Consider the following 27,200-nt stretch of genomic DNA (forward strand, 5'->3'; position numbering starts at 1 on the left):
AGCTTCCTTTTTACTTTTCAGAGTGATTCTTACGTGCACACAGGCTTGTTGAGGCTCTCTGCAGCAGACATCTGTCACTTGCTTTTGTCCTATGGACAGTAGCGGTGAGGCACGCAGTTAAAGGTTGATGGTGGGGTGAGCGGCAGATGCCGCGAAACGTCGTCTCTGCAGCATGTGCACCATTCTGCTCCGTCTGTGCCAAATGCAGCCCAGTTTGCTTAGCAGAATAACTGAGGGTGAAAAGACAGGAGTGACATGAAAAAATGTAATTTACATGTTCTTTAAAAAAGACAGCAACAACAAACTTCTGTTCAAAGGATGGAGGGGTCCTTATCTGCTAAATACATCATGCCACTCACATTTCTGTGATCTCGAGAGACCTTTGGGAGCTCCAGCTCACCAAATGGTAACACATCAAAGAAGTGTCCATGGGGCTTGGAGTACAAACATGTAATATGCAGATGGCACAGGGAGTTCACAAGGCTCTGAGTCCATGCCCAGGGAACAGATACTCCCTTGCTGAGAGACCATCTGACAGCCTCCTCCTTTTACATGACTCTTTGCATCAAAGGTGACCTCAAAAACTTTTTTTGAATACATTAAAAAAAAGCTCCCAAACTTAAAAATCTTGAAGTCCAGCTACAAGAGCTATCCCTCTGCTTAAAAAATAAATCATACTTTGCAAAGTAAGTTTTGCTTGTCTTCACAGACTCTTAAGGCATGGTTGTCTGGCACAGAGGTGTCTTTAGCTCGTGCTCTGGCAAAGGTGGAGCTCTCCTAGCACAGCGTCTACATGGGCCGAGGGGGACATGGAGGGACCCACAGCAAGCGGGCAGTTGAGAATGACCCATTCTCCAATACTTACCATGTAGCATCATCTGTCATCTGATAAACTAGAGGGAAGGGATGCTGTCCAGAGGGACCTTGACAGGCTTGAGGAGTGGGCTTATGTGAACCTCCTGAGGTTCAAACAAGGCCAAGTGCAAGGTCCTGCACATGGGTCAGGGCAACCCCCGGTATCAACACGGGCTGGGGGATGAGTGGATCGAGAGCAGCCCTGAGGAGAAGGACTTGGGGGGACTGGTGGATGAAAAGATGGACATGAGCCGGCAATGTGCGCTCGCAGCCCAGAAAGCCAACCGTCTCCTGGGCTGCATCCCAAGTTGCATGGCCAGCAGGTCGAGGGAGGGGATTCTGCCCCTCTGCTCCGATCGGGTGAGACCCCACCTGGAGTCCTGCGTCCAGCTCTGGGGTCCTCAGCACAGGAGAGATATGGACCTGTTGGAGCGGGTCCAGAGGAGGGACACAAAAATGGTCAGAGGGCTGGAACACCTCTGCTATGAGGACAGGCTGAGAGAGTTGGGGTTGTTCAGCCTGGAGAAGAGAAGGCTCCGGGCAGACCTTATAGCAGCCTTTCAAAATATAAAGAGGGCTTGTAAGAAAGAGAAGGACTTTTTAACAAGGCCTGTAGTGACAGGACCAAGGGGCAATGGTTTTAAACTGAAAATGGGTAGGTTTAGATTGGACATAAGACTTTTTTTTACAATGAGGGTGGTGAGGCACTGGAACACGTTGCCCAGAGAAGCTGTGGATGTGCCATCCCTGGAAGTGTTCAAAATCAGGTTGGACAAAGTTTTGAGCAGCCTGATCTAGTGAAGGATGGCCCTGCTCATGGCAGGGTGGTTGAACTAGATAATCTTCAAAGGTCCCTTCCAACCCAAACCATTCGATGATTCTATCATCTCAGCTGAGGTTAGGATCATGGTGTTTGGTGGTTTTATCTCTGAGGTGACAGCGGCAGAGTTACCGAGGCTGTTGGTGCAGGAATAACTTGGGGTTGTTAATGCTGTTCCAAGGCTTCTGTTTCTGCAGGTAGAACAAATTATCTTTAGAGCATCGGTTCCTGCAGGAAACCTCACCTTTGTAGTAGAGGCACGTTTGAGGCACCAGATAATGCTGCCTTACACCTTGGGTGATGTAGGTTGGGCTCTTGCTGCAACTCGGTGGTCTAACCGAGATCTACAGGCAGCGAGGCTGTGTCTGCCCCAAGCACGGAGTGACCCGGGTTCAGCTGGGTTTTACCTCTGTGCTGAATCAGGCTCCACGATTTAGATGAAAGCGCGGCCCTGCATGCCCTTCCAGCTGAGGTTTGTCAGCCTTGGGAGCCCCCCCCCCCCCGCCCCTGGTTGCAAGCGCCCCAAGGGGAGAGATAATGTGGTCCACGTCTTTCATGGCTTGCTGGTGTGTGGGTAGCGCTTAAGGACCTTGGGAGAGCTCAGCACCCTGTGGAGCGATGGGGAAGCAGGACTTGTTGAGTCATATGATTAGTCTGGTGCCCAAAGTAATGCACTGCTTTGACCAAGAATGCCCCAGTTCGTTCTGCCCTCCCACAAAGTAACGTCCCCCTCCTTTTTTCCAGGTTAGTTCTGATAGTTGGATCTGGAAGCGAGTCATCTGCTGGGCAAGCAGCCAGCAGATGTCTCGGCAGTGGATATTGTCTACCCTCCAGCCCCATGGTGTTCGGGGCAGCTGGATGAAGACCTGCGTCTCTTACCAGCTTGGTCTAGTGGGGAGAAGTGGTTGGGGTGGTCTCTGAGTGCAAGTTCAAGGCACTGCTGATGCAAATTAAATCGCTTTTTGATCGTCTGTAGAGGAGAGTCCAGCAGAACCCTGGGGTGGTGCTTGGACAGAAAGTAGACACCTGCTGTCTTGGGGATCTTCAAAACTTTTCTCCTTTTGCCAGCACTGTTTGATGCTTTCCTGGGTTGGGTCTGCGCCAGCCACGTTGTGCTCCAGTCCTCTGCTTATCCCCTTCAGGGGCTGGCACAACAGGGAAGCGTCATTACCTGCCTTTGATTGATGGGCACTGGGCATGGTGAAATAAATACCCCAGGGATATCTGGTGTCTCCTCTCCATCTCCTGGGACCAGGTCCGGAGGAGGTGACCACCCCAGCCTGCTTCTGCTGGGTCCCTTGTGTGTGGCAGCAGCACCTCGGTGAGCCGTGTTTCAATCACAGCACACATTACAGAGGAGCTAATTTTTGTGCGTAGGGATGCGGCTTGTTTAGAAGCAAATTAGCGCAAGGTCTCCTTCAATGCCTAATTACAGTGCGTGCTGTCTGTCCAGATTCCATCCCATGGAGAGCCCATTGCACGCTACCATGCTTGATTTTAGCCCAAGGGAGATGAAGCAGCACGTTGCCTGCCATGTCGCAGCAGATGTGTGCCAGAGTGCTGCTGGCTCCCACCGATGGCGGGGAGAGTCACGATGCATGTATGTGTACGTGCATGTGTTTTGGCAGAGCTGCAAAAATCAGCATTTACCACGTATTACAGAGCCACCTCCCATTCTGTCAAGCAAGAATAACATCAGAGAAAGTGCATGCCCCTGGGAGGGAACAATTTCGTAGCAATCAGCAGTTGTTGACTCTTGAACAGCTTCTGCTGGTCCAGCCAGTTCTTTAAAGGCTGGGGGTTTTTGGCCTTTTTTTTTTTTTTTTTTTTTTTTTTTTTAAATGGCAGCTTGCTAAGGGCCAGATACTGTTGTGACAGTACCTCTAAAATCCTTAAGCTGCTTGAATCACTCCAAGGAGCCAAGCAATAAAAGAGCTAGAATAAAATGTATCCCACAATGTCCTTCACTTCTGCTGACAACTGCAGTTTAAATTACTGGTGCAACCTTTTAGCATAGCTTGCTTGTAAAAACTAATAAAAAATAAAATTAAGTCATAACAGCTACTTGCCACTGCTTCTCTGATGGGGAGTAGGGAGAAACTGCCTTTCTTTTTGGGTGAGCCTGTGCTAGTATACTATTATTGCTGTTAATATTGTATTCTGATCACTGTCATTAATATATGCTGTAATTTTTACATTATATAAGTTACACAGTGTTTATTAGAGAAGGGGCTTTGCTTTTATTGTAAAGTAGCATTTAACCCATGAGCACCCTAATGTTTTTCAGAGCTTACATTAGAATTAAGCTTTAAAAAAAACCCCTAAGCTCTTGGGAGAGTGGTTCATTTGGCTGATGTGAATTTGGGCATCACATTTCCAGGTGCTCTGATTCCTTGGGTCCTTTGCCCCAGGTGTTCAGAGTTTCAGGGACCCAGAATGATTTATGACTTTGAAAAAAATAATTTAACCAATGTGGATTTCTATTTTGTAAACTGTATGCATTCAAAGCTTGTGATAAAACATTTCCAGATCTCAAAGAGCCAGCGAGGGTTGTGTACAGATGCTGGGTTCACGTAGCGTGGGTGAGTGTTGAAGCGTGCATTTTGCAGGGCATGTTGAAATGAAATCCTCAGCTGTGGCTGTTGAGTAACATCTTCACTCGTCATTTCTAGAGAGCTCTGGAAAGAGTTTTGCAGTCCAGGGAAGAGCGAGGGCTAGAGGGGTCGTGGCAGCTAGTTCCTATTTCTGCAAACATCTTGGAGCCTTGTGCAGATGGAAATGTGCCACGTCCTGCAGCCTGCCAAGGGAGAGAAGAGCTATGTTCGTGATGCGTTTTACTTCTTTGTAGCCCAGAGATGTAGGCACTTGGGAAGCGTTTTGCTAGCCGAAGTGAAAAGGATGGAGGCAGCCTTTATAAGCAGCTGCTAGTCTCATCGCCAGAGTCCAGCACCAGCCCCCAAGGACCAGCACCAGCCCCCTGCCAGGAGTGGTGGTGGAGCTGGGACTGTGTGAAAGGCTGCGAGTATGGAACGCATTAGTAAGAGTAGGGGTGGGAAGAGGGACGCTTGGGACGCTCCGCTTGTACTGGCCGCCAAAACTGTGACTGTCCGAAAGGCTGTGTAGGAGGGTGAAGGCAGGATGTGGATGGCCCTGATGTGCAGCACTTTTTGTTCTGAAACAAAAGCAAATGACACCTACAGCAAAGGCATCACCCACTGATTTATAGTCCTGAAGCCTTGGACTTTGGTTAGCAAAAGGTATTTTATTATGTTTCAGTTTTCTATGTGTTTAGCTGCTGAGATCAGACAGCTGTTCACAGCAGAAGCGTGTCTGAGGGAGGATTTGAGCTAGGGAAAAAGCTGGATGAAAAATCATTGTGAGTTACTGGGTTTGAGGCTGGAACTGGTGGGTGGAGCTCATGGTATGTCATGCAACAGGTCAGACTGGATGGCTTTGACCTTGGTGCTTATGGAACAACCTGGCTTTTTGTTGTTGTTGTTTTTTGGTTTTTTTGTGGGAAATGCTCAAGTGCACGTGACTTGAGAGCTATCGGTTGCCAGGTGTTGCAGTGGAAATGTTTTCTGTGAAGGGAGCAGAGAACGTCTGCAAGCTGGCTTTTAGCTGATGGAGCGCAGAGCTGGTGACCCACATCTCATCCCATTTAGCTGCAAAGGATTTGAAATATCACTTCTCCAGGTCGTCTCGTTTAGAGAGAGGTGTCAGCAACAACGTTTGTAAAGTGTGCTGATCATTTACCCCTTCAGTTCTGCTGCTGTAGGTTGTACTGGCTCTTACGAAGCAAAGTATCCTTATCCCTGCCTTCAGGTAGCAGGCCAGGGTTTGGTGGAGTGAAGGTAACCCAGCAAGTCAGTGGCAGGGCTGACAACCAAGAATATCTCTCACATCCTTCTTCTGGACCTGGCTGTCCCTGTAAGTGTGCATACTGCCCTTATAAGCCAAAGTATCAAATTCAGGTACGGGAGGCTCGGAATTCATTTTCCTGGTGTTCCTGCAATGGAAGGTGCTCAGGCCAGGAGTCCAGGTCATCAGAACTTTGCTTGGGGAATTTTGGCCGGTTTGCTTTTTCTTACGGATGCCCTGCGCTCCCTTTGTGAGTCTCTGCTGTGCTGAGGAATATGCAGGAACTGAGGATGTGCATCATTGCTCTAGGCATCGTAGCACCCAAGGAGGTGTCCTTTGCCTTGGGCCTAATCCTGTGCCTCTCTCCTCAGCAGCTGTCCTCCAGCCTCCAATACTCCCCAGCAGCCCAGATTGTCAAGCCCATGGGAGCTTTCAGGCTTATGACCGACTATGTCATGAATCTCTCATCTGTTTGGAGATGGTCTGGAAGCAGTGTTCTTAGCCAGTGTGCTAATAGGCAGCCTCTCTTGCACAGTGCCTCTAGGCGATGGGTAATATGTTTCTTAAGTATATGTGGTTTTGTCTGTGTTTTTATATTAAACAGGAGAAGAACCCTTGAGATCAATGCTGGGAGAAAGAAGAGTAGTAGTGAAGGAGTCGATGTGTGATGCAGGGCAGGTCTGAGCCAAGGAGCCAAGGTGCAGAAGGTAAAGCACAAACGAGCACTGCAGTGTTAGTCTTCTCCATGCCTGGCATTAGATTGCTCTTCCCTTGCTGTATTTTAACACAGCCTACCAAAACATCTCTGCACTCTTAGCAACACTCTTTCTTCTCCCCATAGTCAAATTAAAGTAACGGTGAAATGGGCAAAGCTTGTAAAGTTGGGCAGCACCAGTACCAGTGTCACCCATGGAGTCTTAGTCAAGCCTCTTACGTATTTTTTTTGCCCATCAAACTTCTATTTAATCATCTATTATTTGCTGAAAGTTTTAGCCAAATTCAGTTGGCAGAGCTGCAGGCAAAGAAGTGGCATTTCACAATATTCTCATTTCAGCAGTTTAAATTCTGATTTTAAAAGCAGTGTTGAATGTCACTAACGGTCTGAGCTCGCCGGCTCAGTGTCTGGATGCCTCAGGAGCCAAATCCCTGCACACAGCTCAGTTGGGGGAGTTGGGCTCTGAAACTGCATGCCTGATCTGAAAATTTTTCTTCTTTAGCATTGTTCATGGGGCAGATTCTTGTCCTAAAACACTTTGTAACCAAGGTAGGTTCACAGTGTAAGGATTAGCCCATGGGCGCTGATGCGCAGCTATTGCGGGGGTGTGTGGCTGACTGGGAACCATAGGCAATCTCACTGCAGAGGCTAGAGATTGCTGCCAGCAGCACATTCCTCATTCTCCAGTTTTCCTCTCGGTCCCGTAATGAAGCCAGAGGATGAGATTTTGTGCCCTGTGCTGAGCTCCTTCAGGCAAACTCCTGAGTATTGTTAAAACTGCTGATGGATTTGGGCTTGAGCAAAGGTGTCAAGTGTGAAGCAAAGTGGCTGGAGCATGGAGTCCCTTCTGCCTTTGCCAGGGAGCAGTGTCTTCTGGCAGAGGGACGCAAGGGCACCAAGAGGCAGTTGCATCCTATGCAAAGCTACTCTGGCAGCCTGAGTTTTTGAGTAGAAGTAGCACATGGGTTGTTACTGGGAGCCACCACAGTTATTCAAGTTGGGATTTGGCTGGGATCTAACTCCTGCTCTTAGGAAAACTCGGATGAAATGTAATGGCCCGTGATACAGCAAGAAGCAGGCTAGGTGCTCTCAGGGTTCCTTTTGGCCTTGAACTCTACTAATCTGTGAAAAAATCACAGCTGCATCTCTAATGACACATGACCAGTTCAAGCCCCTGTTTTGACTTGCTGTCAGAAGATTTCTCCTGGAGCGCCGTGTCCTCGTGTGTCATGTTTGGAGCATCTGCTCCATATATACTTGGGTTGAACCGTTTCCAGCAGACTTAGCAACTGTGATGGTGATTTCCTCCAGGAAATCCAACCATGCAGGCTAGTGTTTAGCTTATGGGATTGTGGTAAGCAAGCCATAATGGCACTCTTCTAAGTTGCCGTTTTTATTTTTTTAACCTGTTAGCTGTCTCCCCACCCCCAACAACATATCTGTACATCTAGGGGTTTTTTTTCTGCCTTGTTCAAGTGAAAGAGTAAATCCTTTTTGATTTATTCCAGAGCAGCCCTCAAGCTCAGCTCCTGTGAGAGCCTGCTGACTTTGAGTTCAAAAGATCTCATGTCTTTGAGGCCAGGCTGTGGTCTTCCATCTTGCCTCAAAGTTAAACTGAAAGAGAAAATTCTCTTTTTTTTTTTTTTTTTTTTCCTTAAAAAGAGAAAGAGAGAAAATAAGCACGCTGTGTAAGGGAATTGGTCTTACCTGCAGCAGAAGAGAATGCCAACGTGCAGAATTTCAGGTTAAAATCTGGTTGTTTAGCAAAGGCTTTATTTTCAAGCACCTAGCATGTTGTTTAGTAAGTGTTCTGTAGAGATAAATATTTCCTTTTAAAGTAGTGCTGTTGGCTGGCTGGGATCCAGCCTGTGATCCTACATTAAAGCATTTTTTGTGTTTAAACCGCTACATTACCATGGTGGCTAGAAATGGTAATTCTGATCCCTGATTTCCTGCAGATCTGCGGATAACAAGGTCTGGCTCAGGCCAAGTTTTACATGTGCTAGCTAACTTCTGAGTTCGGTCCTTATGTCTATGCTGAATTTCACCAGAGGCAGGAGTGTTGGTCACTGGCATAGTTGCCTTGTTGCCTAGTTGACGTTTTCAGGAACGAACGCTAAAAGATAGGCCAAGGAGACCGCACTTCAACATTTAGGCTTAACATCTGCATCAATCTCTGCATTTTGTTTTCCTTGCTGCCCAACTCAAGGTGTTTGGAGGTGGAAGCGACGCTGCTCGAATGTGGGCTCTAGCACACGCACCGAATAAGAAAGGCTTGCCTTAAATGTGGATTTGTAATGCTTAACTTCTAACGTCATTCTGTGGAGCAATATTAAATGTGTCCAACAGTTGTTGTGCATATCAAATGACCGTCTTGACATACCAGAGGGGTTGGGTGTGGTTGATACCTTAAAATGCCTGTTATGCTGGACACTGTAGTGATGAGTATGAAGTATTAAGCGCTATACCAAAGATGAGCTGTGAACCTTGAGAGGAGGTGGAGACAGGTATCTGGCACATATATGTATGTATGTGTATGTATTTATATGCATGTATAGAGCAAAATAAGTATGTAAGAGCTGTTATATGCTAGCTTTCTTCCATAGGTACCTGCTTAGTCCGAATTTATGCAGTTGTTGCTACAGCTGTGTATTTGGAAGGGCAGAGGTAATAGATGGAAGACCTTTAATATGCAGGGACCCTCCTTTAAAAAACAGCTCTTCTGAGCAAGGTGACCTTGGCTCTGTTTCTAACTTGGGAAACCAGCAATGCAGTGGAAAGGAGATGCTGATCAGTGCAGTGAAGGCTCGGTCAGATGCCAGCAGGAGATATAACACAGGTTGGGTTGGCGGAGTTTTGACTACAAGTGAGGTTGTCAGGCTTGCCGTGTAAAACTGTGGGTGCTCTCCCAAACTTGTATGTATTGAATATATACCTGGGAGGTGTGTATCTGTTTTCTTTTAAAAGCTCCAATGTTGGTACGGCATACTGGGGAGAAAAACAGCTTTCTTACCTGCCTCCAAGCAACACAATGATTTGTTGGCAGAGTAAGCGACAGCTCAGCTAGCCCTTACAGGCATGGTGAAAGTCTCACATGATGTTTTGCAAGCCATTCTCATCAAACTCTTCATTTTCAGAAACCCTTTCTTTCAAAGTTTTACTGTCCCTGGAATGTGTGCATGAGAACACCTTGGTGTTTATACCCCCCTTTTGGAAAAAAACACATCTAGAAAGCCAGCTGAAACTGCAGTCATTTTCTGACATGTCTGTGTACAGTAAATCCACACAGCTCAGGTTACGATACAGGGACAGGTAATAGACTGACTCTTCTTTTGTTCTGTCACCGCTTCTGCTCTTTCTTCAGCAGAGAAAAACCACATATCGACCTTCTCCCACAAACCTGTGTTCTGAGCCAGCAATAAAGTAGGAAAATGTTTTTTCCCAAATCTAATTTGAAACATGATGACTGGACCATTCTTAAACAGCTTCCAACTTAACAATAAAGAAACTTCATAGAGTGCTTGGCAGGAGCCTCTGTACATAATTTAGATCATAATCAGATGCATTAACACATTTTATATGGATCTCATGGGGGCCAAGAAGACAAGGTGTGCTGGGTAATTTCTTTCCAGATTTCTTTACCTGATTGTTTATTACTCTTGGGGACTTCATTTGTGGTCCAAATGTCACCAGCAGAATCCTGCTGCTTCATGTGCCTGCATTTAGAGTAGCTAGTAGCAAGGCTTCAAATAACCTAATTGGCATGTTATCATCAGTCTTTCCATCTGTGTGTGTCAAAGGGAGGGTGGAGAGTATGTGGGGAGGGAGAGAGGCGAGAGGAACAAAAGCAAGGACCCAATTCTGCAAATCACTGAGCTTCCCCTGTGCCTGCAGCTCAGTGGGAGGGAAGGTGCTGAGAGTGCTCGACGAGTAGCATGTTTCCCGCTGAGTACAATCATGAGCTCTGCTTCTAGAGAACTGCACGGGGGAAGCACTCCCTCCCCACCTTTTCATTTTAGCTGTTAAACATAAGTAGCTCTAATTTTATAAAGCTTCTGAAAGCTTTTCAGCACTGTGTGCAAAGAAACGATCATATATCATCCCCATTGCTTCATTGTTTTGCCGTGAATCCACCCATGCCAAAAGCATCCTTGTTGTGAAATCTCTCCTTTGACAGAAAATTCTGTTGCTGCTTTGATAAATGATGTTTTGGATTTCTTTCTGCTCTGCTGGTTTGTATTATCCCCTCAAAAAGTGGGAAGTGAAGTTCCCTGTCACTTCAATGTCTCCTTTATACATGCTGAAGTAATAACCCTTGCCATGTGTTTCATGGGTATTTATTTGTTTTTAAATGCTGTGAACTAGTGTAACATCAGGATTCCCAATCCTTCCCCAGCTGTGGGCTGTCAAGGCCAAGCTCTGCTCCAAGATGCACACCTCAGGGTTGGGAGCCTGGTCACCAAGGCACAAGGGGATGCTCCTGGGTGCTGGGACTCGCTAGCCCAGGGTGTAACCCACCCAACGGTGGCCTCAGCTGGCTACCACCGACCACATGATCCCCAGCCACGGGCCAGAAGTCGGCACAACCAGGAACTGAACCTGCAAGGCAGGTCGGATGTGGCCGCTGTGTTCAGGAAGGTGAGAAAGTTTAAGAGCATGAAAGTGGCTGGATTATACCAGCTGGACTTGGGGCCAGAGAACAGGCGGGTATACTGGCGCAGCCTCGGAGCCAGGGCAGCCCATACCAAAACCACAGAGCCCCTCTTTCCCCTTTTTCCCATGATAATGATACTGAAAACCACCCCTGGCTGGAAAGCCACAGTGTTTTACTGGCACACAGCAAAGGAGTGCTGTGGCATGGTACTCTGGGTGCTGTGCACAACCTACAGGCAAACTGTGCCAGCTAAAACCCTTGTGGCCAAACCAGGTTTGAGTGCAGAAAGATCCTTTGGAGGCTAGAGCAGAAGCACTGATTTCTGTTTGCCTCTTTCTTTTTATTTTTTTCCTTAGTAATTGTTTATCAACATTTTCCCAGGCAATGATGAAACTCAGCATCCCAGAGTAGCTGAGATTTGTAAAGTGACTTTTACAATGGAACATAATGATGATGAAGAAATGAGTATCCTTAAAAATCAGAGGTGATTGGGTTGCTCACTTTCCATTTCAGGTACTGAGCGAGTCCGTGTGTTTCATCCCTGTAACACCAGCATGTTGTGCTGTTGAAATGTTGACGGGGAGAAAGGAGAGGGTGAAGAGCTGAGTCACCCAGTGCTTCTCCCACAAACACCTGCCTTTCCCTGGATTTTCCAGCTAAGTACTGAGGAACGGCATTACTTGCAGGATATCCTGCTCGAAGGTATAAAAGTTACGGTAGTTGAGCTCTCCTGAACAGACCCTTTCCCCTCCATCTCCTGCTTATTTTGAATCATGAGAGCATCAGAGCAGGCTGATACAGGCTTCAAAGTGTTTGTGCAAGCAGGGCAGGCAGGCATATACAAGAGAGAGAAAATATCCCCAGTCTCTTTGCTATTTATAGCCAGTTCACAAGCAGTTTCCTTGCTTCCAGTGCCCAAATTACCAGCTGTGACTGATGTATTCTCCTTCGGTCAGTGGCATGTACAGTGACCAACTTGTCTTGACAAGCTTGGGGGGGTTATCAGTTCAGCTGAGGAAGTTAGTGCAGTGGCACGCTGAGCAGCACTGCTCTGCTCACTCTGTGGTTTGGCTGGGGCACAGACATGCTTGCTCGGTTGGGCTGTGGAAGGAGGTCTGAGCTTGCTGGGGTGGTGAAGGGAAAGGAGTGTTTTGTTTCCTATTTGCTTAACATCTGCTTGGTCTGGACTTCAGAATTATTGATGTTCAACCTGTCTTTGTACCAAAACGCTGCAACTGTTCGAACAATTGCTCAGCTGAAACTATTGGATTACCTCTTGCTAAAGCATTATTTGATTTGGCTTTCTGTTTTGTCAAGCCTCTGAAGATAGTAGCTTGCTTTAGCCTTTCATCTCCAGATAGCATGAAAGAAGCTGCCATCCAGAGGGGATGCACTGCTGCCTTCTGTGAGTTAGAAGCACCATGGCTTATCTGTGTGGCATAGGACCCATACAGCCTTCACCTGCCTTCTCCTTTATATCCTGCACATGTTGCTTAGCTGGGTAAGAATTTTGTTTGCTGAAGACCTGCCAGGTGCTGACCTGTTCCTGCTAGATCGCAGCTGCCGTTTTCTCTTGGTGCATAATTTGGGTAGCATGTTACAGCTCAGGCCTCGTATCTGAAAAAAAAAGATGGTGAAACTCTTCCAGTGATCTTGTCCATGTGGCTATATGCTGAAATGCAAGGGGGAAAAGTGTTGCTTTTCTGCTGCATGGTTCGCTTGTGTGGCCTGGCAGGCCCTTCTCATGTATGAGGAGAAGAGCAGAACTGCTGCTGAGTGGGGGAACCGAGAAATTTAGGTTCTCTTGCCTAATTTCAGGTGAATATACTCTGCTATTTGGGGGATGCTGTTTAAGCATCACAAGGAAGGGCACAGACATAAATAAGGCAGAATGGGAAAGATAAAGTAAACTATTCTGAGGGTTGGAAATGGGAAGAAAATGCTTTTTTTTTTCTTTTCTTTTTTTTTTTCCTCTATCAGGCAGTAGGAAGCTGACAGTTGTGTATGTGTGTGGTTGCCCTCCACTGGTTGATATTAGAATGACCTCCCTATATCAGAGGCTGGTTTTGGCCAAGATCAGTGAGTTTCTTCAGATTGACTTTGAAGAGAATCAGGAGCGTTTTAGATGCAGGGATGGGTTGTTGAGAACTGGTCAGTGCGGCTGCTCACTCTTCATCTGCAAAGCCACGCTGGGCAAGAGGCAAATTCTGAGCTGGTGAAGCAGGAGGAGTTGTCCAGTGCCAAGGGATGCACAAAAGCAGACTCCGTCACTAAACATGGCCAAGTTTTGCAGAGGGGTGCCAGTGCTTGCATCAGTGTAGCCAGAGCTTGGAGAGGCTGCAAAATACATGTTGCTGCAAGACGTGGCTCTGAGAAATCTGCCATAAAGGCCTGGTGACCCCACGGGGCACGTCGTACCTCAAAATAGGCAGCATACCTCTTGCCTCCTGGTCTTTTCAATGGAGTAGGCTTGAGTTATGCATCAGGCTGAGAATTATGTGACAGTCTTAGTTACCAAATTGTTTGCTGACCTTCAGTTCTATGAAAATAATCTAAAAGTGAGTTTATCAGCACTTAAATGGCTGTTACAGTGAAGAAGCAGAGGCTTAGAGGATTTAAGGGAACTGCATCCAGCACTTGTGATTTCCACTTGGTTCTGTTATACTGTGTCCTTGAAGGTTGCTGACATTGACTAAGTCAGGTAATCCTGGTCAGCAAAAACAGTGACTTGTGGTTTTAGGTTTTTTTTTTTTTTTTTTCCTTCTGGATCAGGACCAGCAAACTCAGGAAGATAGCTGTGTGCCTTACAAGACCGTATTAAGGGTAAAAACTTTGCTCTGCACTTGAAACCATTACAAAATGTGTATACTAGGAACTATAGATTTTTGTCGTCTGTGGATTTTGGCAAGACAGCTGTTAGAGCAAGCTGAAAGGAAAACAAACCTGAGAGGAGCTTTCGACTTTGGTGAAACTCAGTAGGTATACTTTCCAGTAATAACACAACACATTTCTAAAAAAAAATCCCAAACCTGGTGACACCTAGAATTCAAAGGCAGCATCTAATCCATTCTTTTTTCCTCTTGCTAAAGCAGCCAGATGGGATCCAGTCTGGGATGTGCATGCCTTGTGTATTTCTCTGCATGTTGGATACATGAAAGGATTTGGGGAAATGATTTTGCAGTGGTTGAGCAGAGGGATAGGAGCAGAGGAATCCTTAAAAGGATGTCTCTTAAAATGTCTTTTAATGTCAGCCCAACCCATTTAATCTCACAGTGTTGCTCTCATGAATGTTTTATCACCTCCTACAGGTATTAAGTCTTATGACACCACTGAAGCACCTCGAATTTTAAAGTGGAAGTGGTATATGTGTCTTAATTGAACAGATGTATTCCTCTGTCAAGATGTAAACTTTAGAGAGAAGGAAGCACAGTGTGCTGGGAGACCTCCTCCCTGTCGCCAGGTCATCTGTTCAATGAAGAGCTTACAAAGAGTTATTTTTGTTATACATTACAGCTTTATCTAGTTCACGTATCTCGAGGAAAGACTTCCACCTTGTCTTTGGCATTTCTTTGAATCATAGAACTAATCAGGTTGGAAAGGACCTCTGGAGGTCTCTAATCCAACGTCCTGCTTGGAGTAAAGCTAACCACAAAGGTAGATGAGGTTGCTCAAGGCTTTGTCCAGTTAAGGCTTGACCATCGCTGGGATGTAGGGTCTACCACCTCTCTGGGTTCCTGTTTGAGTAATTTCTTTTCCCTCTGTATATGCAGTCATAGGAGACTACACCAAAAGCCTTGCTGATATCAAGGTAATCAACATCAACTGCTGTACACTCATCTACCAAGCCGGTCACTTGGTTACAGAAGACAATCAGATCAGTGAGCTACAATTTGCCCACGGTACTTCTGTGCTGTTGTTCCCAAGCACCTTCTTGCCATCCATGGCTATGGGAATGGCTTCCAGGATGATTTGCTCCATCCATCCCTGCCCACAGACTTCTGCCAGCAGCAAGATGCCATGCAGGCAGCTGGGCAGGGTAAGTGCAGCCTTTCCAGTTGCATTGCTGTCCTCTTTATGCCTACCTCTGAGGTACGAATACTCTCAAGAGTGAGTTTGTGTTGTCAAAGTTAATGCTTGGAAACTTAGATAACCTTGGCTTTGTCTTGACTTGGCTGCTCTCAGGCTTTCATTGCCTTAGCTAATAAAGCCTTTACAATTGCTTAGAGACACTTAAAGTTGTTAGTGTTTAAATAAAGGGATTAATTTCAGGCATCCTGCTGCTAAACTTGTATGTTTGAATTTTGAAAAAGTGCGTTTTCTCTGTGAGGTGCAAACAGGCTCTGAAAACCGGTTAACTTTTATCAGCTAAATGGACTGTAACTCCTTGTGAGGAGCCACTGAACTCTTTGGCATCGATTTACACTTGCCAGGCAATGGAAACAATTACGTTGCCTCCATGAAGAATAAATAGAGAGTAGTCTTATGGCATGAATATAGGAAGGTGCATCAGGAATGCCTGCACTTTAAATCTACTACTGCTGTTGATTTTACTGATGATTGAGTCAGTATTTTAACATTTCTGTGCCTTGGTTTCCCTGCCTGTAAATTACTTATGTCTTCCTTTTGTTTTGCTGGGGACTGCTTGGCTATCATGTATAAAATGCTGTCAAGGTAGGGTGCCAAGTGAATACAAACTATTTTATTTTTAGTGCCTTTTGAAATCTTGGACTTTTTGTTCTCCCTTTTATCTGTCTCTTTCTTTTTAATCACAAAAAATGGAAATAAACTCAATCACAGCTGTTGCTGGAGAAGAATCATTAGGCCCATCCAGCTGGCTCTCTCGGGGCCAGCATGGGATTGTTCCCTATGCTGCATTTCAAAAGTATTTTATCTCCTTTAGTCTTGCGTGTGTGCGGAGTGATGAGCGTCTTTCACTTCTGTCAGCTCTCTTCATTGATCCAAATGGGAAGGACTATTTTTAGGTGGCTGTAAGTAAATGGACATCAGGCACCACAGAAAGGGAACTGGGTTATTTTTGGAAACCCATCAGCAGCCTTTCTGGCAGGTCCTGCTGCAAGTTTTGTCTTCGGTTGGGCTGACTCAGGTTGTGGTATCAGTTCCCAAGGTTATGAACCTGGTTTCTTGGGTGTGATTTGCAGTCCAAATCGGGAATTAGCAGCTGCTGGAGATTGTCTTGATGGCATCAGTTTATGGGAGTTAATTCCCCCTAAACCAGCCTGGCTTGGAGGGATGCAGGGTGATGATTGAGCTGGACATTTTGGGGCAGAAGATGAGGTCAGCTTAGGGGCAACATGTGAAATCCACCTCGAGTGGAGACATGCCTGTGGAGATGACCTCGCAGTTCGAGCCCTGGACAAACGTGCAGAAGACTTGTTATCTGTTAGTGGCAGGTTTTGGTGTGCTCTTGGGCAATTCACTTGCGTGCGTTTATTATGCTTCAGTGAATTGCAGAAGGATGACGTTTTCTTGGTTTTGCTTAGTCTTTTTCATAAGCATTTTGGACAGCTTCGATCTCTCGCTGAATTTGCCTGTGGAGCTTGCCTGTGCTGCACGGAGCCGTTAGGCACTCCAGGTACGCGGCTTTGAATGTGTGAGTTGGAGTCCGTGGGGGCAGTGACTAAACCTATGCCATTGCTGGTTGGAGAGCTTGAAAAGCCCAAGCAGAAAACGTTGTGTATGTGATATAGTTGCACATTATCTTCTCTCTCTCAGCAAAGACCCAAGTCTAATTTCAAAGGTCAGAACATGCTCTCACCTGGGTGTTCCAGGCCTTTTATAGAGCGGTTGAAGGCCATTACCTAAAATTAGCTTGCTGCTTGGGGAAAGCTTATATTAGCTCCGTATTAGGACTCGTTCCAAAGCTCTTGATGATCATTTAGTTGATGGGCTCCTATTGAGGCTTGTGGGTACAACGTGGAAAATGGAAGACAAATAGCACCTGATACTGCATCCTGACTGAGAAGAAAAATCGGGTGGGCTTTTTGGCACAACTCCTCCTTTTCTAGGGTGGTTTCTGCTGGTGTGGTTTTTGTTTTGCTTTGTTTTTTGTTTTTAAGGATCTCTAGTGAAGCTTTCCTAGGCCTGCCAGTGGACTGTCTTTACAATTGGACTCATTTTTGTTTTCCTCAAACTTCCTGATGATCCAGACATGCTGGGGAGCAATGGGAAGGGGAACACATGATTCTGAAGCAGGCTTAAATTGTAAAGCACAGTCAGATCTGCTAAGCAACAGCATTGACACGTTTAAATAAATCTGCTGTTGAGTAATATAGAGTGACATATTGAGAGCAATTAAAAAAAAAAAAAAGAAACTCAGCACAAATTTGGGAAATGACTGAACGGAAACAGAACATAGATGTTACAGAGGACGTTGGATAAAAGAGAGGGAGGGCCACTCCACCGTAGGGCTGTACCAGAGAACCAGGATGTCCATCAGGAAGGATGAGACAATAGCAGAAGTGCAAATTTATGCTGAAATTGTCTCTTGGCAGTAGGATCCTTGTATTTCTACTTCTCTGCCAACACTGATGGTTGCAAAGATTGAAAAAATTAACGCTGTCTAGTTCCATGAGGAGCACGTGGTGGGACATCAGGGAGCTTAGAGAAGGTAAGGTGGCAGCTTTTGTTCTGGTGGCTTTCTTACTGTTGTTCCTCTGGGTCCGTAGTGAGTTGGGTGAGAGTCCTGTTGTACCCATCACTGTAGAGGTGCTTAACACTGTAGAAGAGGGGACAGACTGACTTAGGAGGGTTTGTATTTGAAGCTGGTGAAAGAAAATCACTTGCGGAGCTCAGCTGTGGAACTCGCTGCTGCAAGAAGCTATGAAACCAAATGCTTGATGTGGTTTTCCCTTTCTTTTTTTTCTTCTTTTTTCTTTTTTAGCAGTTCAGACTTTGTACAGATGAGAATGTACATGATTGATTGCTTCAAAAAAGTATTTTGGTGGACAGCTTCTGTTCTTAAAGGGCTCATGCAACTCCTATTTGCTAGTGGTTAGGGGAAAATTGTTCCGAATAAGCTGTTCTGTGACTATGATTTATGAGTATTTTGCACCAAAGCAGCTGGAAATGAGCACTCAGGAATGAGGGATTGAAGTGGATGGATCATTGGTTTGATCTAATATAGCCATCCTCGTGGTTTTTTATTATTTTTATTGGATTCTATACAGTGGTCAAATTGAGTTGTGAATTTTGTGGCTATCTTAATGACTTGGTTCCAAGCCAATGCCTTCATGTCTGTCTGCATGGCACGTTTGCAGTGGAGTTGGTGGCTGTGTCACTGAGCTCTTCAAAGCGTGTGTTCACCGGCAGCTTTCCCAGGCACTGGGAACGTCTCCCCTTTTCTTGGCTGGGCATCAGGTGTTTACTCTGGACATGAGCAGCTTTTGTCCAGTGGATGGCAATAGTTAACTCACGTGCTAGCCAACCTGTTATGCTGTTAAGCATAAAAGGGAGATAGCTGTGCTGTCCCTTGCAATATTTTTGTGTGATCTAAGCCATTTATGGCTCAAGCCACTGACATGAGAGTGAAGGAGATGGCACACAGCATGAGAGATGCTAGGCCTTACTCTTCTGTCCACAATAACCGATGCAAATGGCCACAAGAGGCATTTGTGGCTTCCTTGTCCATTAGGACCTCTTGGCATCTATTCTGCAAATGGTCCCTGAACCTGGCATGAGTTGCAAATAGTCTGATCTTTGGGATGATGGCTGGGAGACAGCAGCTTGTGTTGGAAGCGATTGCTTTATCCGCATGAGTGTTGTGCTGGCAGTGTGTCCTACTGCCCGTTTCTGAGCTGCTCCAAGGACATTTGGCCCCACTTACCCAGCAAAAATAGCTGTTGTGCGTTGGGGATTTCTGCCTGGAGTATTTTTAAGCCCGGTATGTCCTCGCCAAACTAGCCTCAGCCTTCCCAAATAAACCTCCTCTTCTAACATTTGGATTCTCTTCACCTTCTGTTGTGAACTGGCAGGTGGGACTGCGCATGGTGCAGATTACTTGGGCAGTCTCCGAAGTCCAGAGCACATCCGCAATATCCGTGGCACACAGTTTCTCTGGGAACTTTTCCTCTGGGCCATTAAAGCATGTTAGCGATGTTAACTGTTTGAAGCCCTGTCAGCTATGAGTAAGATCCAACCTGCACATCCTGCTGCCAATCCAGGGAAGCTGTTAAGCCATCAACTTTGCAAAAACTTGGCTGGTTTAAGCTGCTCAGTGCTAGCACCAGTCTCACCACTCATTGCAGTGGATGAATAGCTAAAGCATTTAGACATTATATGATTACATCAGACAGATTGTCTCAAAGCCACAAGGTATTTAGCTGGCTTGCGTGTTCAATACCAGTTAATAAGGACTTCTTTAAAAAGACACTATTGCTTAGCATTAGACACTCTTTAATGTTGTCAGAGTGTTCTAATAAAATGGGACTTTGGCATCTGGTCTTATCTGTTAGTCTTCCAATAACAGTTGAACCCATCAGCTGTTTTCACTCAAATTAGAGGGATAGTGCTCACCAAAGCATTGACTCCCTATAAGTGTCTTGAAAGTAGGAAACCGAGGCTCTTTATGGGGTACTGGAGAACCCCATAGAAGATTGAAGGCATCAAACAGTAAGAATTCAGGCTTCATTTGTGCTGGTGTTCCCAGAAGTACTTGTTGGGGCTACATTGAAACAACAATTATATTTTTTTCTAAGTACAGTGCTGAGCATTTCAGGGGCCGTTACAAGTACCTGACTAAATTAATAATCATTCCAGCTGTTTCTCTAGCTAGCTAACAGGACACCATTAGGTTTGGGAGAGCAGTTGGGAAGTGCCTTTGGACCAGGCTGTATGCTTGACGGGTTTTTGGTTTCAAGGACAGAGGATTTAAAAAAACAAAAGCAAAAAAAACCCACCCACAACTCACACAAGGAGTCATGCTTTGGTGCCTTGGCCTGGAAGGCAGCGTCGAAGCTAAAAGATCTATTAGTGGGTTTCAATTTACTCAGGCTGAATCCTTCCCTGAGGATTGCTCATGTTCTGTGGAATTACAGGGTTTGGCATGATAATGTTTTTCTCCTTTATTTCTCCCTTTTGCACTTTCTTGGTGCGAGCAGGCAAAGCAGCAGCAAAGCTCTCGTAGAGGCTGGAGAGGTGTGAGAGCACTCAAGGGCTTGCGTGGGAGTGCGGCTCTGTTAGACCAGGAGATGTGCAGGCACAGAGATCAGCGATGCTCACAGGCTTTGGAAATAATAAATGTCAATAGAGGAAACCTGTGCTGGGTGTCTGCCCTCAAACCGCTGGTCTTTACCTGACTTGCTGCGAAGGAGGAGGATGGAGGTGGGTCACAAGGAAGCATGAAAAAGGACATGGATGAACTAAATCGATGGGCTGACAGTGCTCATCTGTGGAAGGTGCAGAAGACACAGTGAGGCAGTGGGGTTGTGGGAGAGGCAGGACAGGAGAGACCCAAATGGGGTAAAGTAGGATTCTGGCAGCGGAGGAAAGGTGGTGAGAGAGGGGCAAAGAAAATTATCTCGGCAGCTGCATTTTGCGCGGCTACTCCTGTATCCTGCAGCTGTTCATTAGAAATTCTGTTTATGCCACAGGGAGTTTTGGAGTCTCTGAAGCTGACACAGTTTTAATAGACAAAGACGTTTTGAGTGCAGCACATCTGCTCCAGGATGCTAAGGAACAGGCTCCATGTGGCAGTGCCATTGGTTGAAGCATTTCATTGTGCTTTTTTTATTTTAAGACCTCCTCTCTTTTATCCTAAAAAGTAATTTTTGAGGTCAAAAGAAGTGCTGTGTTTGCTCCTTAAGTTTGCAGTCCTTAAACAGTCCTGCCGTACTCTTCCTAATATCCCTGACTTCCCAGCCCTGAGAGTTGGCAGAATCACCTTTTACTTTGAAGGATCCTAAAGCATTTCACAAAAGTGGCCATCGCGGAGGTGTGAAGCAGTGGTTTGGTAAGGAATACACTGCGTAACACATGAGAGTGCAAAAAAATGTCAGTGTGAGTATGGGATCCCACTTGTGCTTCCCAGAGGATGGTGGGTTGCTGATGCCTCCTGAGCCCCAGGTGTGAGCTGGGAACTGGAAGAGTCCAAATAAAATTAAATAACATGTAAATTATGTATATGACAAGAATTTCGTAAAACTAGGGAGTTTTGCTATTAACAGTTTTGGTGGGGTTTTCTCCTGTTAAGCTTCAGATACTAAGAAGTGCTAAAAGGGAGCCAGTTGGTTTGGGCTGCATCTCATCCGAGCTGCAGCAGTGAAGCTGTGTGTGTGGGAGCAGCCCCACTGGGACCCTCAGCACAGGCACAAGCTTGGGGCTGGAGGGATGCTGCTCCAGAGCAGAGGTCTCCTTTGGTTGCCTGATGGCTAATATAATGCTGCATTATTAAAAATTTGGTGAGTGGGTATATTTAATTGATCAATTTATTTCTAGGCAGACTCAATCTAACCCTTAGCTTAACTTTTATAACCTGTGGCTTTCCAAAACCCATCTAATCTTGCTCAGTGATTGAATCTATCTTGTGCAGGTGAAAAGTTAATTCCTTCCTTCACCTCCAGCTTTGGCCAAGTTCCTTTGATCCCTCTTTCCCTCACCTCTCTCTTAGGCCTTCATTAAACAGAACAGTGTAGCTTTGCCCTTCCTAACTGGTCTGTTATTACTACATCTGTCCCCCAGTGTTTTCTGCATGGTTTTCTACCTACCCGTTATGATAGGAGCAGTCTCTCTGCTGGACACACATGCTGAGTGGAGTTTGCTGTCTCCCATCCTGCCTCTTCCAGGGACTGAGTGTTGTTAGTCGTCTCCAGCCACGCAGCTTGAAACTAGGTTTGTCGTTTATGTTTCTTTATGATATCTTGCAAGCAAAGCACTGGGCATCAGTGACAAAACAGCACACAGCATGTGTCAAATTATCCAGCATTTCAAATCCAAGCAGCAACTTTGCTTTGTAGAAATTTAATTATCATGCATTCTGCTAGTGCTTATCTTCTATCATACACTCTTCTGCTGGTTAATAACTTCGTTAAGCACACCCACAAGCTTCAGGCACCGTGTTTCATTCTCTCTGTGTATTTTGAAGTGCTGTATTTGGCTGCTTCCACATCTGCACATCCTAACTTGTATAGTGCAAGTGTCCTGCATGGACGCATTAGCTGGACTGCAAACATCTGGTTTGTTAGGCCAGCTTAAGTCACCTGGTCAGGTTCCTCTTTGCTTTGCACAACTACGGTAATTAGCTTTTATTTCTTTATTTCAGCTGTCATAACATTGCTTTAGCTGGCAGAGATCTTACCTGAAAGATCTGTACCAGTGGTGCCTCTTGGTTTCAGGTGGGGATGTTATCTGGCACAGTGCTGATGCCAGCAGCATTTTTACAGCAAGGATGCTACATGCTGTATCGCTCTCTGCCAGCATGTGGGTACCTTGCACAGGAGGGAGATCTGTAGATACACTTCATAGTGCTCTCTGTGGGTTTTAAGGATAGGCTATGCTCTGGGGAGCTCACGGGTTAAACAGATGGGGAGAAGAATGGCCAGGCATGCATGTTCACTGTGACTCAGTTCACCACTAAGGCGGGCCTTTAGAAAAAGCTTGCTAAGGTGCAGTGCTGGGTTCATGAGTGAAAGATGTTCCTGGGGGGTCCAGAAAAGAAACAGGAGGAAAACACTGTGTGATACAATCCAGAAGGACCAGTAAAGCTGGGGGCATTTGTGTGGTGGGGGAGGAAGAAGCAGGACAATCATCAACTTTTCTCAGAAGGCTAGAAAAAGGGCAGAATATCCGTAGATTTATTTTATTCCCCATGGCTGACCTTAAGCTTAACCATCCTTCTGCACCAAGACAGGGTGAGAACAGCCTGCTCTCCAGCTCATCCTGGTCTGGGCTTGAATTTTGTTGGAGGTGTAATTTCTCCAGAAGCAGTTATTATGATTCAGTCTCTCTGTGAAGAGTGAGTTTGCACTCTTGTATGTGGCCAGATCTACATGAGTATACGCATTCCAAAGCCTACCCATGCACAAGTGCTACCAGCTACCGGTATAACAGTGGCAGTGGGGCTAGGATGCTGTTACAGTTAAAGAGGGACAGCTTTTACACAAGCCCAGCAGAGGTGGTGGCATGATGGGATGTGGCATGGTGACATCTTTCTCCTAAAACTTACGCAGATGGTGAAGATGCATATTAGTTAAGCCACTGGGTTCCTGCTGTGTTGCATGCCTGTGAGTGCAGCAGAAAGGCATTTAATGTTCCTCACTTAATTGGAACTCTGTGACTCAGGTGTCTGGTAATGAGAGAGGGGTTTTTACCCATAGGACCCCATTTGAAGCTAGTCCAAATTAATAGTGTCCTGGCAATAGTTATGTTTGTGTATCTGAATTTCTAGCTTGCTTTGTAATGAACTGTGTTGGATAAGAATCCACCTGCTATATAAATACGGGTGATTATGGCACGTCAGGTAATTTAGTTACTTGGCATGATCAATCAGGCTGTCTGAAACAGAGCGGCCTCCACTTACGTGGTGATGAAGCGTTCTCCAAAAAGTGCAGGAGGCCGCCAGCTTGCTAATGAGACTGCGTGCGGCTGCCCGCCCCGCACATCAAAGGCTTTCCTGAGAGGAGGGGAAAAGCTGGTGTTAGATGCACAGCAGCACAGATACAAATGGGAAGACAGGGAGCGGGTGGAAGAGCTATTACAGGAAGGGGCGGTACATTTGGAGTTGGTTAGCCTGGTTAATTTGGCCGTGTAGCACTGACGAATTTAATGTCACTGCACCTTGCTGGGATGTAGCAGCTGGGGTTCCCTGGTTTCCGTAGACTTTCCGTGGATGTAAACTTCCCGGCATGCCTGGGTTGCAAGGACTTACCGCTGACCTGCCCCCTTGCCTGGTGAAGTCCATGAGAAGCCACCTGTATGATTTCATGCTTGTTAGAGGCCCCTCGATGGAGATGCTCAGTCTCCAGAACTGGCTTATTCGCTGCATGCAGGAAATGGGCACGCTTTCCAGAAAACCCACAGAGACAGGTTATTTTCCATAGTGACCCACCCTGCTAAGTGAGATGCTGTTAAAAGTTGTGTGCGTTTCTGTGCTGTTCGGGTAATATTTTCTTTTTCTTATAACATATCCAGGACAAAGAAAATTTTAAATTTGTGCTTAGTTATGACCTGAAGCACCTATCAGAGAGCAGGAGCCTGAATTCTGCCACGTGGTCATTTGCTGCTGAGGAAGTGGTGATGACGGTGTCTTAGGGAGGTGAGAGAGGTTTGTATTTTTGCCTTGGGGAAAATAATGTGCCTGAGCTATCTAGGGCTGAAAACCACAAAGAATACCAAGGACTTGAGCTGTTTCACAAAGTCAGCATTTGGAAAGCCAGCCCTCTCCTCCGTCTGGAGTTGACCTCTGCATGCTTCTCCCGTATGACGCAAAGCACCTGGCTCTTGACTGTGGTTTTACTTCAGACAGTTCTTGTTCATTAATTGCTTCAAGGTAAAAGCAAAAAGAGCTTTCTCCTCCTCCCACACCTAATTTATCCCTTTTAGCAGTGAACAAAAGATCAGCCACGCACCTACTCCTCCAGTAGCTTGTGCCACTGCACATGATGGAGCAAAGTACCTGCTTCCTTGGCTTGCTTCCTGCGTCCCAAAAAACCTTCAGTGCTCTGTAAACGGGAATGTGGTGAGGAGTACAACATCAGCTGCTGTGTGGTTGTACAGATTTACCGGCTTTTTTGTAAAGCTCTGCCCTGCGGTCCCTTGCTCTGAGATTTGGAGGGGGTGAACTTTTCGCACCCAGGGTGCTCTGACATTCAGTACTGCAGAACATGAAAGGATTTGCTCATAAGCTGGATATTTCTTTGTGCAGGAAAGTGCTTGTGTGCAGCCTGGAAGAATAAATAAAACAATATGGCTGGTTTATTACCAGAAAACAACACTAAATAATAAATTTAAGAACTAAAAGCTCTATATGTAAAGTAGATTTTGCAGTGCATTATGCAAAAACCAAGAAGGCACCAGAGAAGGAAACTGCTGGAAAAAGGTAGGCTGGGAAGATGGACGATCTTGTGGACAGGACAATTAGATGTGGAGTGAGTCCCAAGCTGGTGCACCTTCTAGGGTGACCTTGGGCAAGTTGTTTCTCCATATCTCCATTACCTGCTCTCTGAAAACTGGATGCGGTTTTACTGTCTCAAGGATTTCATCAGAATAACTGAATGTTCATGAACCACTTGGTTAACCTCAGCTGAGCAGCATGACAGACAGTGGCTGCCTTTTGTAGAGGGCAAGACAGGCAGATACCTGGAAGCACTTGGGGGCGAGATTTCTGTAGCTTCTGCTTGCCACAATACTGAGCGTCTCCTGGAGCATGCTCTTGTCCCTGTGCCCCAGATGGGGAACAAAAAGCTGTAAGCCAGACTGTCAGTTCTTCACTTCTCTGCCTTGAAGAAGCTGTAAAGAGGGAGAATGAGGCATGGAGGCTGCATGATTTCCCCTGGGTGCTGGAGAGAGGCAGTGTTAGAGGGGAGGCAGACCCAGGACATCTTGACTCCAGGTTTCTGCTTACATTTCTGAATTATTGCCACCCGAGAGCCGAGACGTAGAATCATACAATCATTTAGGTTGGAAGGGACCTCTGGAGGTCTCTGAACTTGGGCACTGTCCAGCTGAGTCTTGAATATCTTTTGGCCTCCTATCACAAGGGCCAGCTTTGGCTAAGCAGGTAGTGGCCAGAGCTGCAGTTTGATGGCACTCCTCACCTCCGTGTGCTTTTTCATTCTGCCAGTGTGGGAGCCCTGGAAGGTCTGGTTGCTGCAACCGCAGATGGTTTTGGGGTTGCAGGTAGTCAGCAGGAGGAACCCCCACTCCCAACCTTTCCAGTTGTCTCCTTCCTGCTCCCAGCCCAGATGTCCAGTGCACTTCTCCCAGTTCTCCCTCCCTTCTTTTCCTTTTCCTTTCTGTGATGATGAGGCAACTCAACTTTCATCCTTGGGGAGCAGCACTCCATTTTACCTCCACACCTGGGATGGTTAGCTCTACAATCTCTTTTGGGTATTGATTTCCCTGTTTACCTGTCATAAGCTCTCAAAAGCGCCACCAGAAGTACAAACAGATGTGCATCTTGGGGTCTCGCCTGTTGGGGTTTATCAGCTGATGATGTTTCTTCTGGGTTTTCTTGCCATGAAACTTCAGAAGGGGGGGTTCCTTCTGAGAAAGGTCTGATCCTGAACTTCCCTGCTGGGGCTCTGCAACCAACAGCAAAGAGTTCATCCTTCTGGCAGCTGCAGCAGACTTAGCTATCTATTTCATGCCTGGAGAGCCTGCAGGTCCTGGCACTGAGCATCTCCAGGGTGGGAGCATGGGTTGAGGGCTGGTGCCCTGGGGTGTTGCATGCTGGAGTGCCCTTGATGAGAGATGTTGTGGTTGCAGGAGTGAGTGCCCTTCACCCCAAGAACATGGGGTGGAAAGCAGCTTTCAAAGGATTTGTCCTTAAGTGCTACTTCTAAACCACCCCAAATACCTCTCTGATCCCTCTCTGCTCTCACAGTTAAGGTTGGTAGAGGGTCTGCAGAGGAAAGAAAGTCAGAAAAGCTCTTGTAAGGTCCTGCATTTTCTGTTTGGTTGAATTTCTTCTCCCTAGCTCTATTCCCCATCCAGATGAGCTGTTGGGGCAATTCGGACATGCATTGGGTCTTTTCCTTCTCTCTCTGCCCCCCCCAGGATTTCTGACTTGCAGGAGATGCATTTGGGAACACTGTAAGATGAAATGATGCTGTACCAGGAGCACTGGTCCTATGCTGTCAGGGCAGGAGGACGCCTGGCTGGAGAGAAGGTAGCAAGCATGGTGCAAAGCTAGTGTCCATATTGTCTGCAACCTGTTTCCAACAGAGCACACAAGCAGCACGGGGAAAGAGTAGAAGGACAGGGTGAACGTACATGATACTTCCCCTAATATCAGTCAACCACTGCCTTCTTCAGTATGCGTGGTTTTCTGACTTTGCTGGAGCGAGCACATGAAGGAGCTTTCTTGGAGTGTTTCTCCAGGACTGCTTTACCTGACGCATGCCCAGCTGCAGATGGGGAGCATGGCTGGAAGCAGGTTTGACTTTGCATGGAGCTGCAAATGTGGTGAATGTTCCTTGGTTGAGATAAAAGCTTCCTAAAGCCAGGGATGCAGTTTATGCCCTGAATTTACAGATTACAAGACCTTTTACCGGTTGTGCTTGTAGCAGCGTTGATCTTAGCTTAGGAGAATTTCTCTGTACCTGTGAGCTCTCAAGATGGTA

General features: G+C 46.3%; 1 protein-coding gene across 16 annotated transcripts in view; it reads left to right on the forward strand.

Moving 5' to 3' along the window:
- EXTL3 (exostosin like glycosyltransferase 3) overlaps positions 1 to 27,200 on the forward strand; it is a 135,788-nt gene that overhangs the window by 65,861 nt on the left and 42,727 nt on the right. For 10 of the 16 annotated variants that reach the window (XR_003926639.1, XR_005934053.1, XR_005934051.1 and 7 more), the window contains exon 2: positions 6,141 to 6,243. The exons of 2 other annotated variants lie outside the window; for them this stretch is intronic. The gene's annotated coding sequence lies outside the window, so the exon portion shown is untranslated. Of the gene's footprint in view, positions 1 to 6,140; positions 6,244 to 10,647; positions 10,890 to 11,418; positions 11,608 to 14,919; positions 14,942 to 24,048; positions 24,173 to 27,200 lie in introns of those variants that run through there. 4 more of the 16 variants (XM_041128947.1, XM_030036878.1, XM_030036877.2 and 1 more) reach the window with 4 other exon arrangements.

This window comes from Aquila chrysaetos, chromosome 15, assembly GCF_900496995.4.
Source record: "Aquila chrysaetos chrysaetos chromosome 15, bAquChr1.4, whole genome shotgun sequence".
NCBI lineage: Eukaryota > Metazoa > Chordata > Aves > Accipitriformes > Accipitridae > Aquila > Aquila chrysaetos.